The sequence below is a fragment of the Vespula pensylvanica genome, chromosome 17 (genome assembly GCF_014466175.1).
Source record: "Vespula pensylvanica isolate Volc-1 chromosome 17, ASM1446617v1, whole genome shotgun sequence".
NCBI lineage: Eukaryota > Metazoa > Arthropoda > Insecta > Hymenoptera > Vespidae > Vespula > Vespula pensylvanica.
The window spans coordinates 3,840,637-3,853,207 of NC_057701.1; the positions used below are offsets into that span (position 1 = coordinate 3,840,637).

At 29.8% G+C, this 12,571-nt stretch overlaps 1 protein-coding gene across 2 annotated transcripts in view; it reads right to left on the reverse strand.

Annotated features, from left to right (window-relative positions):
* LOC122635135 (semaphorin-1A-like) overlaps window positions 1–12,571 on the reverse strand; it is a 287,458-nt gene that overhangs the window by 159,627 nt on the left and 115,260 nt on the right. The window lies entirely within an intron of this gene.

The window sequence follows — 12,571 nt, forward strand, 5'->3', positions numbered from 1 at the left end:
GACATAAACTTTCTTCACAACTAGATACTTACTGCATTGTATATTGTAGAATTTTGTTTTACATATGTGTGTGTGTGTGTGTGTATAAAACAGATGTATATAATAGAATACAGAAATGATAACTTATGTTCGTATAATATAATATACAAGTGTACTATATAACTTTACCATTACAACTCTTTGTAAATCTATTTTTTTCCAAAAAGAAAAAAAGAATCTCTTTTTCTTTATTCTTAACTATATAACGTGAGAAAATTATAATACCTTAATAATTAAATTATACCAAATATAGCTTATACTTAAAATAAAATAAAAAGAAAAGAAAGAAATATGAAAAGTTTCAGATACGATTAAATTTATCTCGATAAAACGAAATAAAAAAATAGCTAATAGGATGATTTAAAAATTACACAGATATTACATAAAGGATTAACTTATTAATCAAGTATATTTTTGATTGGTTAAGAATGAATATATAAAATTTATTTCGATTGAAATAAAATAAAAATACTGATGAATACTAGAAACTTTGGATTAATTAATGAATCTTAAAACGTGGAATTGCGAGGTATAATGTTTTTTTTAATAGAAGTAAGAAACAAATAATTGATTTATCCCTTTATTACGAGAGAATGTCTTTATGACGAGTTAACTGGTCTCTTCTTAATTAATTAATAAATTAAACATTTCCGTTTCTTTTTCTTTTTTCCTTTTTAACGTTCAAAGAGAGAAATATATATACATACACACACACACACACACGCATTATATATTTGTCAAGTCGAGTTATGAACGTGCAATATTACGCTTAACTACATATCCGAAACAAAATTTCCGACGGAACAATTGCACTCGATGATATATTCAAAATTCGATTATTATAGGAGGATCTCTCGTAAATATGTCGATACGAAATTTATCCGATATTTCAAACGACTGCTCCAAATGACGCTGTTCCCTTTTTCTCCGATGTTCGAACAAAATTACGTTCCTTTTAATAATCGAGAATCGACTTACGAATTAAATAAAACAGTTTCTGTAATTGAAGATCTATTTAAAAAGAGAAAAAGAGCAGAAAGGAAAGAAAAAAGATCATCGATCCTGAACTTTCAATTAAACAAACTGTATGAGTATATGGGATTACATTAAAAAACAAAAAATCTATCTTTCAACTAACAGTTTATCAACAGTTGATATATTTCTATAGAGATTAGTTTCTGTTAGACAAACATGTTCTCTGTTTCCCAATCACAAACTTCTCTCGATGAAACAAGTTTGTGGATTTGTAGGAATATTATATAACGTATGTGACTGATATAACATGGATTCGTGTAATAGCAAGTATATGTGTGTGCGCGTATATATATACATATATATGCATGGTATCCTATGCAACTGAAATAAATTACATTTCCTAAACAGTTGATAATAGAAAAAAATTATAGATGATATCATTTAATGGTCAAAGTTATATGGTATCAGACGATATATAATATACAAATAATTTTATACACTTTTCTGCTAATTATTTAAGTATAATTATTTAGATTTCTCTAAGTATTCTGGCATATGAGTAATGAATAATTTACAAATGGAAATCTTAATCTTACATTAATATTCGTGATTAATATTAGTAGCCGGTTCGTGTTTATCGAAATAATTAAGAAAACTTTTAGCTATAATAACTTCCTGATGTATAAATTTAGGACATAAATATGTTAATACTTTTATGTAGAGCATAAAAAAAGTAAATCAATCGATTCAGTCAAAAATATAGGTTTCCATTTAAAAACAAAAGTACAATTATGTTTTTTTAATCATATCCATGAATAACATTATTTACATATTATTCACCATCCGATATAACGTTTAACTTTGATCTATAACATTTTGTTCTATTTTCAACATAGATACAGTCTATTTCAATTGCGTGAGATTTGCCGAGAGACCTAAATAATTCAAAAAAACTTTTAACGTATAAGTCTAGGACATAGATATGTTGATACTTTTGTGTAGAGCATGAAAAAATTAAATCGGTTGATTCAGTTAAAAATAATGGTTTTCATAAAAAAGAAAAAATTATACAGTTGCTTTTTTTTTTTAATGCATCAGTGCGTGAAAATGGACAACATTATTTGCATATTATGGACCATCTGATACCATTTAACTATGACCTATTTCCAACTGTTTAGGTAACACATCCTGTTTCAGTTACGTTGGATTTACCGACATATCTAAATAATTGAACAAAATTTAGCTACGATAATTTCCTAACGTATAATTCTGTTAATACTTTTATGTAGAGTATAAAAAAAAACTACATCAATTGATCCAGTCGAAAATATCGATTTCCATTGACAAAAAAATAAATAAATAAATAAATAAATAAAATAAAATACAATACAGTTGCATTTTTCTGATGCATCAATGTATGAAAACGGATAACATTATCAGCATTATTACATTATTAATACCATCCGATACTATTTAACATAACATTTCTTTTTTTTTTGCTATTTTCAATCGTTTAAAAGATACAGACTGTTTCAATTACGTTGAACATCCTACGTATATGAGCTTTCTATAATATAGACGTTCAAGTAATTATAAAGTAATTCATTATTCTATCAGGTTAAAAGAAAAAGTCGTCTGATATTTGCAATAGATACTATAAAAGTGAAATGGAAGAGAGTAGATAACCCGAAGTACAGAGTAGAGAGTTCGCTGGTAGAAAAACGCATGTCTTTAATTAACCGAAGTAACAAGTTTTGCATGAAACTTAATCCAGCTCCTTTTCCGACTCTTTCCAAGCGAAAGAGAAGAACCAGGTAAAGGAGGAGGAGGAAGAGGAGAAGTAGGAGCAAGAGGAGGAGGAGGATGAGGAGGAGGAAGAGGAGAAAGAGGAGGAAGAGGTGGAGAAGTCGAGGTAATGGTTAAAGCTCCAAAGCTTCCGACAACTTCGTTTCCTTTCGAAGCATACCAACTGCATACGTAGCTCCAGATACGCATTGCCAGAGAGAAATAGAACATTTCTACAGCTTCATCTTTATTTTTCAACAAATTAAATTTCACGATCCCGATCTCCCTTATACGATAGAAGATATAAGATACCACCGATCTATTTATTTTCTTTTCTTTTTCTTTTTTTTTTCTTTTTTCTATAATTTCTTTTCCTTTCTTTTTCTCTATTTTCTTCTTCATTACCTTCACAATGGCCGACAACTTCTCTCTCGCGCGATTTAATCATATACGATAAAATTGATATTAATGGATTTTCGGAATTCGTACGATTCGAAGTTGATATAAATAAAAGTGAGAATAAAAAGAAAAAAAAAAAAGAAAAAGAGCGATTAAAAATCAGGTATCTCGTAAAGATATCAAATGTACCGGGGACAATTAATGTATAATCTGTGAATGAATAATCCCATAAACGAATTACTCTATAATTTCGATGTAATTTCGTCCGAACAAAATGATCTCGTCCTTACTAATTTTACAATAATTCTGTTGATAAACGTGCATGCACGCATATATATATATATATATATACATACTGAAAGAGAAATAAAGAGAGAGGGAGGGAGAGAAAGGGAAAGAGATAGAGAATGTTCCATAGAGAATTTAGAGAAATGAGTAACAAAAAGACGAAAGGTAAATCCGAGGAAAACTTTGAACGTGTGGACGAGCTTGGAGCAGGCGTACGGGTTTTCAGCAAACAACGGAAGAGTTCCCGAGGATTCTGCTGCTGGTGGTGTTACTAGTGGTGGTAGAGAAAGGTCCACTCAAAAGACACGTACCTACTTCTCGGCGAAAGCCGCAAATGGATGGCTCTGTGCGTTCATCGATCGCAAGAACACACGTATCGTCAAGGGAGAGATAGAGAGAAAGAGAGAAAGAGAAAGAGAGAGAGAGGGAAAGATAGAGAGAGAGAGATAGAGAGAGAGAGAGAGAGAGAGAGAGAGAGAGAGAGAGAGAGAGAGTGAAAGAGGTTCTTCTAACTGCTCTTAAAGGTCCAACGTTAACTCTCCACCACCACTAATACCCAACCCACCCCTTTTTTTTTTACGTAACCATCGAGCGTGCTGTCGACACTTTCAACAACTTCAAACCTTCTCTATCTTCTTCTCTCTTGCACATATACAGCGAGAAAGAGAGACAGAGAGAGAGAGAGAGAGAATGCATTCGTGTCGTTATCCTTCGTTTATTGCGCGAGGAAACACCTAATCATCCCTTTGTTAGAATCGTTTTACTTGCTTGGATTCTTAACGGCATTCTTATCCTTTCCAAAGCATAAATTTCAAATCGTTTTGAGACAAGTAACATAGACCGAGATTCCTCGTTTAAAGGCAATCTAGATATTAGAACAGATTAAAAATGAAAAATAACTTTATAATTGTAGGAAATTTATATAAGAGGAAAATAAAAGGAAAAGAGAAGGAAGAGGATGGAGGAGAAAGGGAGGAAAAAAGAAAAGAAAAGAAAAGAAAAGAAAAGAAAAGAAAAGAAAAGAAAAGAGAAGAGAAGAAAGTGAAAAGAAGAAAAAAGAAAAGAAGAAACGCGTAAACGTAAGCTTCGCGAAAGTATTGTAATTAAAAACGGAAAACCTAAGAGCAAACCTACTAAAGAGTAGGTAATACCTTCCTTCTTCTAAAAGGGGACAATATTTGAGCGATATGATAAAAGGCAGCTTTAAAAGATAAAACGAAAGTCTGACTAGCCGTTACTAGAAAAGAGGTAATAATTTTCTATGCAAGAAAGAAGAGGTCACCGTGCCAACCTCAATTCACAGGTGTAGATACACACACACATATATACATACATACACTATTATGGGTATTCGAGCTTGGCCGCACACGCACACATCGAAAACATACATATATATGTATATAAGATCTAAGCCATAACGTACAAGAGGTGAACACGAAACGAGATAGCCCAAGGTGCGATGACAACGACAAGGACTATGGCTTTCGTTATCGCGCTTAAATGGGTTGCGTTTCATGCGGAACTACCCCCTGGCTAACTGGCTCGCACACTGCTGCTTTTCCGTTAGTGCTCCTAACGTGCCTCTCTTACTGGCTAAGAAAGATTGCTTGTAAGGGTCGAACTACTTGCTCTAGGTTTGCTCACTAAAGTTCTACCTTCTTTGCGTCGTCTTCTTCTTCTTCGTCTTCTTCTTCGTCTTCTTCTTCTTCTTCGTCTTCTTATCGGGTAGCTTTTCTTTGTCGTAGCTCTCTCTTTGTCCGTGCCAACCCATTGTTGAACAGGACGCGATTTCCAAGCTCTCTCGTAGCCCCTTACGTTTCTCAAAAACCTACCCATACCCTACTCCCATAACACCTACTTTTCCAACCTCAAGCCCCTTCTTCTTCTTCTTCTTCTTCTTCTTCTTCTTCTTCTTTCTCTTCTTCTCTTAACGTTGAATCTCGTTCTTCTCGATCTTTCTCTTTCTCTCTTCTTTCAAGACTTCTTAGGTAAGGGTCGAATTCTTTCGTCAGGATTGGACGCATCTAGGTGTACGAGTCTCTTTCCGTCTTTTGTACGTTCCAACCGATTTCGTTTCTCTCTCTCTCTCTCTCTCTCTCTCTCTCTCTCTCTCTATCTATCTATGTCTCTCTGCCTCTCTCTCTCTCTCTCTCTCTCTCTCTCTCTTTCTCTCTCTGTCTGTCTACCTCGTGTAAATTCTCTTTTCACTCGCCACCTATCGAGAGCTCTTATTTCTCTTTCAACTTGACTGACCGTAAAGCTAAAGCTCGGTAAATGGATCTCTTTTCTCTTTCATTCTATGTGTACTTACTACATTGCACTAGTTTACTACTACTACTACTACTACTACTACTACTACTATTACGTTATTATACACACATAGACAGACATGCCCGCCACACCTATATGCGCACGTATATAAGTATTTTAGAAAATTTTTATCTAATTAGAAGATAGTGGCTATTTGCGATCATGATCACTAAATTGTATGGGTTATGTTTCCTTTTTTTTAATTTTTGTAGAAATTAATAACCTTTAGATCTCTCTCTCTCTCTCTCTCTCTCTCTCTCTCTCTCTCTCTCTCTCTCTCTCTCTCTCTCTCTCTCTCTCTCTGCTTGTCTGTCTGTCTATATGTCTGTCTCTTTCTCTCTTCCATATCACACGTCGAAAGGATAAATAAAAAAATTTTTTTTTTCTGTTTTTCAATGTCCAAAATGTTATTATATATATATATATATATATATATATATATATATATATATATATTATCATAGATGATTATTATCATTAAAAAAATGTTACCTAAACGTTATCCTCCTTTTATTTGTATTAATATATAATATTAAGAGAGTTAATAATAACAAATAAATCGCATTTTATTTTTCAATTTCCATAATTTCAAGTAACTGTCGAAAGGCATATAAATTTAATAAAAAAAGGTCGACGGGCTTTATTATTAATTTGAAGTTAAATTTAAATTACATGCAAGAGAGATGGATCTGTATTATTAATTAATACTCTTCCTTAAATATGTATATCATTTGTTACATTTATTTCAATGAGATATACACTATTTCAGAGAAATAAAATTAATAAATAAAAATATCCGATCGGTTACACTCAAGTCACCATCATCCGTTATGGATGGTTATCGATGTGCTTGGGGAAAAAAAAAAAAAAAAAAAAAAAAAAAAAGAGAGAGAAAAAAAGAAAAATGAACGAAGGGTTATACGAACGTTGACAGGTTCTACTCGTTTTAATGAAAATATTAGTTTTTGATTTCCATCGTTTACTCGATGGATCTGCCATGTTCTCTTTCTCTCTCTCTCTCTTTCTGTCTCTCTTGCTCGCACGTGAAGAAGATCGACGAATTCGTGTTAAAAGTGTTTATGTGCATTCGTAGATAAAAATATTAAAGTAAAAAATTTTTAAACGAATTTCGTGTATGTTCGAATTTGTGTATGTGTGTACACACGAACGCCAAAAAAGAAATCTTTAATAATTTCCTGCTAGTCGCTACGTTTTTTATTTTTTTCTTTTTCTTTTTTTTTCCTTTCTTGTCTTTTTCTTTTTTTAGAAGTTATCCATTGCTTCTCATTTGTCCTTGTTCATTGACCGAAATCGATAACTAACTATAGATATGTAGAACAATATACGTATGTATAGAAAAAATATACAAAGGATACAAAATTTTCTATCTATTTTTCTTTGAATAATCAATTCGAATACAAAATCATATTGTTTCTATAATAATAAAATATAATATTGATTTTTTATAATTTTTTTATAACTTTCAAATGGTATACACTTATATCCATATTTTGTAAATTTTATTTCATTTTATCGAAATATTAATTGGTATTTCTTATTAAAAATTTTTCGTGTTTCTTTTTTTTTTTTTTAATATATGTTACTATTACAGTTAATATAGTATAATTACATTAATGTAAACTATATAATAAACGCTAATTATTTGTATATATGTGTGTATATAAATTTATTCGTGGTTGTGTATACTTGTTCGTGTAATTATATTTTTTAAATAATATATATATATATATATGATAATAATCGTATAATTATAAGAATGTATAAATATCAAATTTAATATATCTATATATTAGATATATAAAATATAAAAATTGTATAGGTACAAAAATTATTTATAAAAAAATATACTAGAGAGAGAGAGAGAGAGAGAGAGAGAGAGAGAGAGAAGAGTAAATATAATTATGATAATATAAATAATACTATTACTTTCATATTATATAATTATTTTTTTGTAAAAATAAAAAGAAAAATAAGAGAAATAATGTTATAAAGTGAAATTACATTCTATAAAAAAAGAAATTAATTATTATAATAATAAAAATCTGTTATATATATATATATATATATATATATATATATGACATTTACGTATATATATACGTAATATTACGTTCAACATATAATTATATTATATATACGTATATATTACGTTCAAGATTTAATTATATTATTAATATATATATATATATAATGTGTGTATGTGTATATATACATATATATAAATATATTATGTATACGTGTGTATATGTATCTTTTATGACATTTCTCATTTTCTTGAATTTTTTAAAGGAAAGCAATTATTATATTAACTTCATATCAGACAGTCAAATCTGGTTGTATAAGTAAAAATCAGGTCATTTAATAATGATATCAGAAACATTTTCCGTAATATTCTCGTTTTTCAACTATATCGCTTAACGTCATCGAACTACATTTTAAGCAATTTTCTTCCTATCCGCAGAGAGAGGAAAAGATAGAAAGAGAGAAAGAAGAAAGAAGAAAGAAGAAAGAAAGAAAAAGAAAGAAGAAGAAAGGAGGAAGAAGAAGGAAGAAGAAGGAAAAGGGAAGATCAAGGAAAAAGAAAGAAGGAAGAAGAAGGAAAAGAGAAAAAGAAGGAAAAAGAAAGAAGAAGAAAATGTTTGAAGTTATAAACGTTAGTCGAGATAGACGAGTGTAGAGTAAGGATAAGTTTTTGCTCGAATCAGAAGGGGAGATCGAGGGGTTCAGTTTCCTCCAGTAAAACGAAGTATTCTTATCGCTCGACAAACTCGTACCTTCCCCACGCGCATCTCGTTTCGCCTAACGAAATCCTCTCCTTGGCGATGTCTCAGAATTCGTTGAAAATAGAGAAGGAGTGCAAGAGAGAACGAGAGAGAATGAGAAAGAACGAGAGAGAGAGAGAGAGAGAGAGAGAGAGAGAGAGAGAGAGAGAGAGAGAGAGAGACGATAGGACCCGTTTGTTGCGAAAATTTGGTTCCTTGTATGCGAGAGCGACGTCGATTTGGCACGTACATCCTTCTCATCCGTTTCCTACGATCTTCCTACTTTTCCCCGTCTTCCACGAATAATATAATCCTATCTACTCCCTCCCTCCCCTCCCCTTACGAATTTTGAGCCATTTCTCGTTTCGAACGTTTCCCCGAGACTGAGACTACTTTTAATCCTTCGTGAAAGGCAGAAAGCACGAATTAACTCTAACAACCACTCGACAACGATATACACATTTTCTTTTTTGCCTGTGGATGAACTCTAATCTAACTTTTTGTTTTTTGTTTTTTTTTTTCTTTTTTTTTTTTTATTCGCGTGTAAAAGGAAAAGAAAATTAGACGGTGATAATAATAATAATAATAGTTAATAATAATAATAATGATGATAATAATAGTAATAGTATTAATAGATTTATATGTATTGTAATATATATTATATTGTGTGTATATATATATAATTATATACTATATATATATATATAATTATATAGGATGTGTGAATTATATTTACAGAGTTATTCAAACTGTTATCAGTATTTAGATTAATAATTAGATTAGTATTTTATGTTATAGTAGAAAAATTATAAAAAATCAATATTATATTCTAGACAGTATTTAAATTAGTAATTAGATCTAATAATAGATCAGTAATTTTATAATACAAGTTTCACTAGAAGTTTTAGTTATAATATAAATTTCAGTTATCAGTATAAGTTGTAGTATAAGTTTCACATTTTATATATAATTTTTTATATAATTTTATTTTATTTTTTATATACAATCTTATATACAATCTTATGTACAATTTTATAATATATACATATACACACGTCTTACATGTGTGTGTGTGTACATACACACACACACACACACACACACACACACACACACGAATTGTAGAATATGTTGATTCATGTTTTCACAGACTTCGTAAATGTCGTGATATTGTTAACACGTACGATTCGGTTAACGATATAGTTGGTTCGAAAATTATACGTCGTTGTACCAAGAAACATCTAACCCTCGAATCGAAATTAATCACGAACGAGACCTAAGTTTTATGTATTGTAATGTAACTGACGAGTCTATACGAAGTATAATAATACAACATATATTCTTAAAATATGCTAATTATACTCGTGAGTCACGTTACACGATGTTAGAGTTTTAGGAAATGCTATTTCTGCAATGACGTTACGAACTGGCAACAGTTTGCGAAAAACAGAGAAACAGAAAGTTCTTTTGATCGCGAGTTATTTTATACGACTAACTAACTATCTGTCAAGACGATAGAAATAATTTGAAAAAAAAAGATGAGAGAGAAAGGGAAGGTTAAAGGATAACTATTTTAAGGATAGAAGTTCAAGAGAAACCGAACGTCTCATTTAATCTACGAACCTTACACAAGAGTGTTTATTGCCTGGCCTTGTAATTGTTCTAGGAAACTACGAGGTTAACTAGAAATGTCTAATACTTGGACAATGATGAACAATGTGTATCTTTTTTATCTTTAGCAAACGCCCAACGAATTCTCACGGGCAAATGGTCCGCATGATAATATATGATCCTTGAAGAAAAGGTTTAAAACCATCAAGGGTGCGAGTGAGTCGATAGAATATATCATAGCGAACATTAATCTTCGGATAAGAGTTAACAGTCAATTTTATTTTTAACAATAAACAAGAAATCAAATTAAATTTGCAAAATACATGTATATAAGACTTTTCAATTTATTACACGATGTTATAAAAGATTTTAATACAATTATTTATTTATTTATTTATTTATTTATTTTTCGTCCATTTAATATTGGTATTTAAAATAATAATGAAGAAAATAAATAAATTCTTGACAATGACATCCATATTTGAAGTAATTCAAAATGTAATATTAAAATATAAAAAATAATAATAATAATAATAATAATAATAATCGATATCGTAATAAAATTAAATATTAAACATTATACTTTAAAGTTTATCGTTTGTGAAACATCCTGTAACAAGATTTCAAGCCTCTTCTCCGAGAATATTCATGTCAAATTATACAAAATGTTTATAAATTATTTGTACAAATTATCGAAATGATATCAAATCTTTATTAATTGATTTCAAGCAAGAACATTAATGACATTTTACAGAAAAAATGTTATAAAGTTTAACTTCAAAGTCGCAAACATTCGTTACAGGTACCATTTGTTATGTCATCATATACAAAATGTCCGAACGATAATCTAACTCTTGTCAGACACAATGAATCGTGTCACCATCGATTTATCGAATTGCATTGCGAATTTTTTTCTTATGTTCATTAAAATCAACGATATTTTAATCTTGTATACACGATGCTTAATGGGATTTATTCTCATCCCGTACATTTGCAAGGGTTTACGCTATGAATTCTCATCGTCACAATTTTTGTCCGATTTTAATGATCAAGAGTTCGTTCGAACGATAAAGATTTTTTACAGGAGATAATCGCGTTCGATTTTGAAAAAATTATTTTCTTTGCAAAAGTCACGTTTAAAAATAGATCGTTTACAATAATAATTCGGCCGCTAGCAAAAGCTCATTGTGAAAATTTTAAACGTATTTTTCTTCCAAAAAAAAAAAAAAAAAAAATAGAAAAATATAAGATGAAATAATAATAAAATAATGATAATATAAATATATATATATATAATATAAATTTATATAATAATAAAAATATACGTAATAATAAATTTATATAAATGTATAAAATATAATAATATAATAATAATAAAATTATTATTATATTGATCATCAAAATCGGACAAAAATTGCTACGACGAAGATTCATGACGTAAGTTGGCACGATCCGTATTTCTCTGATGTAATGTTGATTAAAAAAAAAAAAAAGAAAGAAAAAAAGAACATAAGCATTTATACGCCACACATATACATACGTATGTACGCTATATAAAATGATTCTCTTTTCATTTACGCCATGAATTCTCATTATCATAATTTTCGTCCGATTTTAATGATGAAGGGTTTAATCGAAAGATCAATAAATTTTAAACGAGACGATTTTTTTGTCAAATTTTCAAAAGAAAGAGAACTTTCGCTCGCGCTAAAATTACTCTTGAAAATAACTTCATTTTCAAACGCGACTTTTGTAAATTAAATAGCAATTATCAAAAATCGATATTAAAACTGTCTACCCTAATATCGTTCGAGACGCATACGATATTAACGACGGATGCAGGAAAAAAAAAGATTTAAAAATTCATGGAGAACCCTCCTCTCTCTCATTTGTTCTCTCGATTTATCGTATCAGTGTGTATGTTTGTGTAAGTAAGCACGTGTTGTATAGTTCAGTACTTGGCGCTGTCGACTTACGTGAATTGAAGATGACAATGAGACATCAGACAATGTATGATCGTCAATTTTCATAGAACAGCTGTTAAGTAGTTACTTACGAAGTCAATACGTATTCTATAAGAGAAACGATACGTGCGATTTCTAAATAGACATTGATATTATTCAGATACTCGATTGAGATGTTACGCCCATAACTTTTTTCTTTTTTGTATTTGACTGAAACAATCTATCGTAATGACAATAATATTATTTATAAAAAATAAATAATAAATACATTCAGACATTTAAATAATATTAATATTATTGTTGATATAACAATTCATTATAATGACGATAATATTATTTATAGGAAACAAATAATAAATATATTTAGGTATTTAAATAATATTAATATTATTGTCAATATAACAATTCAGTATATCA